Here is a 4,866-nt window from a genome sequence, read left to right on the forward strand (position 1 = left end):
TTTTTGGTTTTTCTCCGGTACCGGGAACCGAACTCACGACCTTGCGCTTGCCAGGCAGGCGCTTTTGCCACTGAGCTAAATCCCCAGCCCCTGGCTCATTCTTTGTTTCCCGGTTTCCTATAATACATTAGCTCGGATGCCTCGCCACTATGTTCTTCTTGCTTTTGTTGCATGTGGCCAGGGCCGTGTGGATCTTCCCTTCCCTCTGAAGGAGCAGCTCTGTGGCCCTCTTCTCTAATCATTCTCCTATTCAAGCTGCAGCTGAAGGCTCACTCCTCTCTCTTGTTTGTCTTTTCTGGCTGAGGTGCTGAGGGGAAGGTCAGCCTCCGGGAGTGGTGTCTCGGGCTTCGCTGGGTAAGCTCATTGCTGCCGTTGTGGGGCTGTGAGTGTCCATCACACTCGGAGTACTGCCCTCGTGAGGAGACCTGCACTGCCGGTTATTCCTCTCCTTCAGCATGACGCTCTGTAGCTTTGTGTCTGACAGAGGTGGTCGTTCAGCTCTCTCATTTTAGCCTTTGGACTCCCCAGCAGTGTTTTTCCCCTCCTTGTCCTTAAACCCACCTCCAGTTGGGAGAGAGAAGAGGGGAGATATCCCTGCATGTGCGTGTTAGGGCTGACAGCTGGTGGGAGGGTGGGAGCGCTCACGTTTGCTCTGATTGTGCGTTGGCAGTGATCACAGCCCTATCCCTTTCCTTTACATACATGGAGGATGGATAGATGCCGCTTTCCTGCATCTGTTGAGCTCCTTGAGGTCAGTAGGGGGTCCTGCACCCATGACCTTTTTTGTTTTGTGTCCCTCCGAGTTAAAACTTCCTTTTTCATTAACCTCACTCCAAACTGACAGTGTGGGGTGGGGAAAGAAAGGTCGTGATGGATGGAGGTTTGTACCCATAAACCCATCAAAGCAGAAAATATCCTAGTTTACAAATGCATGAAGTACACGTAATCCAGAGCACACCACAGCTTAGAAACGGAGTACAGTCGAAGTTGAGTGTTTCCCCTATGACAGAGGGGTTCCCTGGGTTCCCTGGGCTCCCTGCAGCTCCCCAGTCTGGAGAGAAGGGATCCAGCATCACATCCCTAGTTCAGGGAAAAATCCCAACATTCAAAATTTAGCATAGAACACATAATCCCTGTGCACCAGCATAAGTCAGAAAAGAATCCATTGAACTTTCAGAAGTTGTGGGGCCCTGGGAAGTTAGTCGGAGGCATTCGTAAAGTACGCCTGCGGATGCACACTGCACTCCTGTCCCTTCCGGGCTGCAGCATTTTGGAAGTGCGGCATGAGGCTGTGTCCCCGCATCACACCTGCTGCTTAGTGCTTTTGCTGGTTTCAGGAGGAACATTCCTAACCCTTTTTCCCACTCAAATCACCTTCACAAGGCTCTTGACTGAGTATCCAGAGAAAGGAATAACAGGGGAGAGTGTGTTTACAAGTAACCACCAAGGGTAGCAGTAAATGATATCGTCAGTAATTTTAGAGTATCATGGCAGATGTTTCAGTTTTCCTTGAAGCTGTTAATCTTTACATAGAAGGGCCATACATAGTGGTGGAGCTTAGTATTTCCCATTTACATTCTCCCATTTGCCCTCTGTGATAAATGGAAAATAGCCAATTTGCCATTAATTATTAATTAATCATTATTAATTATTAATATTAATAGCATGTTATTTTTCAAGACAAATTACTTTGAAGTATCATTGAGGGTAGGGTAGTCTTGAAGGTATAATTACCAGAAGGGTAAAATAAATATTCTGATTTTCCTCTATACTTTGGTAATGACTGTATAACATAAAATTGTTATTATGCTTCTTAACAACAAAATAAGGGTAAAAATTGACCACCCACTTGAAATGACAGTTCCTATGCTGTCTGTAATCCGGTGTGCTCCCTGTGCGCTGGGTGTCTGTGGCCTTGTGATTCTGGGTGACAGGAATCAGCTTCCTCCTCCATCCTTGTTTTCCAAGCCCTGCGTGCTACCTGCACGGGAAAGTGTGGCTATGCATCTGGGAAAGCACGGTCTCAGATTCTTAGTGGAAAGAAACAGATTCACTCTGTTCAACTAGAAGGGAAATTTCTAAAATATACAGAAGCCTAGCACTCATTTATGCTCCCAAGCTCCATGCTTTAAAAAAAGTCTATTTGAGCGGAGTGGATCAGAATATCTGCCCTGGAGCTGGGTCTGTGATACCTCAGGGTTTCATCCTCAACAGAAGTGGTGAAGCAGGCATTTTGGAAATGTTCAGCCCAAGGGATCTGGGCCCCGGAGGCCGCGGACTCCTGAAGGAGGAGGCATGGCTTTGGCTCCGCATGTTGTGCCTGGCGTGTTCCAGGACCTCTTGCCCTCAGGGGAGAATCCTGCCAGTGGCGGGAAGCAGTAGGCTTTCTGGGCTCTCCCAGGATTCTACACTTCTGAAAGTAAAAGGCCGTGAAATAAGTCTTAATCCAATCCAGTTAGTGTCATTTGTAAGGAAAGCTGAGGACACACCCAGAGGAAAGGCCGTGGGGGTTGTCCTGAGGTGGTCCCCTACGGGTCCCACTGACTGACCTTGCTTTACCCAGGCCTCAGTTTCCCCACCTCTGAAAAGGAAACGGCTGAGTGAGATGGTGGTTTAGAGCACAGCCCAGAACACAAGAACCACAGAGAAACGTCGGCTAAGGGGATTTTCTTACTAATGCCAGCTGCCCCACCCTGAGGAGGGCTCTCTTCTGGCTTTAAGGGCTTTACGGCACACCGACTTCCCGGCGCTGTTTGATGAACTCCTCCTGCGTCTGTGACAGTGGCATCCAGCAACACATTTTCGAGTGAGAAAGACATTGTCAGTTGTCTGTCCCTTGGTGCTGTTTTCCAGAATGAAGTTCGCATAAGCAGGTAATGGGAATACGGGAGCTCTGGCAGTGACTCCCAGAGGGAGATGGCAGGGTCATTGGGGCCACCATGCAGGAAAAGCAGCAGAGACCAGTCACAGCATGCGTATTTGCCAAGTGCCTGTGACACGAGCTAAGACGGGGAGGACCCCACCACCACACCGAACTTGGGCTCTGCTGGACAGCCTGGTGGACCAGTGACCAGCCACGGAGGCAAGTGAGACCAGATGAGTGAGTGGGGGCCGACACGTGGCCTGGAACAGCACCGCACAGGGGATGGCATTGCAGGGGACAGCCACGTGCTGCACCACTCAGAGCCCCAGCGGGAGTTACCCAGGGAGAGCAGGCAGGCCTGCAGCATGGCGGAAGAAGTAGAAAGGGACGGTGGTGGTGCTGGAGGGGCCTTTGTGATTTCCTATTATTGTTTCTAAGAGTAATAGGGAGCCATTGAAGGCTGTATGGAGGCCAGAGGTATAGTTAAATTTGCCTTTAGATTCCTAAAAAAGAGCTGGGGCACATATTAGAGTCCTTCTCTTCTTCCATACCAGAAGACATTGGGGGAGCGTCACCCTGAAGGGCTGAACAGGTGTCTCCCCATCTGATTTTCAGGTGGTATTTGTAGGCCAGACATGGTACAGAAGATTGTGGCCAGTAAACTGCTGAATAAAGAACTTCTGATCAAAGCCCCGGACTAGGAAACGCAGGCGGAAAAATGTCGGAAGAGGACTTTGAGGCTTTTTTGAGGAGAGATGACATAAACCATCTTCTTCATCTTCCCACGTGAATTTCATCGAAAACCCGGGTGGCCCCTCTGTCGGGAAGCACAGAGGCAGTGAGAGCGATACCCACAGGGCCGACCCGGGAGTCTTCTGTGAGGACGGTTGCGTGGGCAAAGGCAGTCAGCCTCTACAAGCAGTGAAAAGAGCCCTCGGGTGTAACAGGCAGCAGCTGCCAGCCCCGGAGCTGGGAGAAAAGGGCTGAGATTCCCTAGTGCGTTGTTTACTTCAAGAGAATTTGTAATGGCTGAAGCATTTATTTTTCTTTTTTACAGTAGCTACTTTAAAGTCCTCGTCAGATAACTCATCTGATTCTTCTCTTCGTTGGTGGCAGTTGATTAAGGCACTCAAGTCGTGAGGTCCTTGATTTCTGGTACAATGAGGGAATTCTCAGTTATTTTGTGGACATTTTGTCCGTCACGTTAGGAGACTCTGGGTCCTATTTACATCACTCCGGCAGCAGTCGTCTGTTTGGTTTAGCACATTGGGCCTTGGCTTCTGTTGGAGGCTGTTGTTCTAATTTTTAGAGTCTCTGCTGTGCTACTTTTCCTGCTTGGATTCTCTGGTGGCTCCGAGGCTCCTATCACCCCCCTGATGCCACCCAGGGAGAGAAGATGTTTCCCCAGGCTGAGTCCTGGGAGTGTCAGGCTGTCTGATGAAGAGGTTTCCCAGGAGGGTCCTCGTTGGGAACCGCCCCACCAGTGTTCTCGAGAGAAGCAGGAGTCTGGTCCGCCGAGGGAGGAGAGCACTGCCTGTGGCTGCTCTACCCGCAGCTCCGTTTCCTTCCAGGCAGCAGAATCGAAGAGTCACCACCCCGTCAAGGGGACCAAGTCCACTGTCTGCCTGTGGATGCTGGGTGAGGTCACCTCTGCGGGGCGGGGTCCTGGCCCAGCCTGACTTCCTCTGCACAGCTTGCAGAGCACTCCTCCAGTTTCTCGTGCTGGTCCAGGTTTCGGGTTGTGCTGGGAGCAGCAGGGAGAGGTCTCCCACCTCCTCTGCACCAGAAGTAGGAGGCAGTGCTCCTACTCTGTCACGCACTGTCCTGGAGGTGGGAGGAGGTGTTGTGAAGGGAAGTCTGGTTCAGCTGGGGTGGCTTGGGACCAAGGGTGCTACCTGTGGGAGGCTTGCTCCAGGGAAGGCAGGTACTTGGTAATGAAGACCACAGATACAGGCTGCCTCCTGTAGCCTCATGGGACTTGGAGTGGTGGCTACAGCACTTCC

Source organism: Chinchilla lanigera, unplaced genomic scaffold (assembly GCF_000276665.1).
Source record: "Chinchilla lanigera isolate Chin_1 unplaced genomic scaffold, ChiLan1.0 scaffold00015, whole genome shotgun sequence".
Lineage (NCBI taxonomy): Eukaryota > Metazoa > Chordata > Mammalia > Rodentia > Chinchillidae > Chinchilla > Chinchilla lanigera.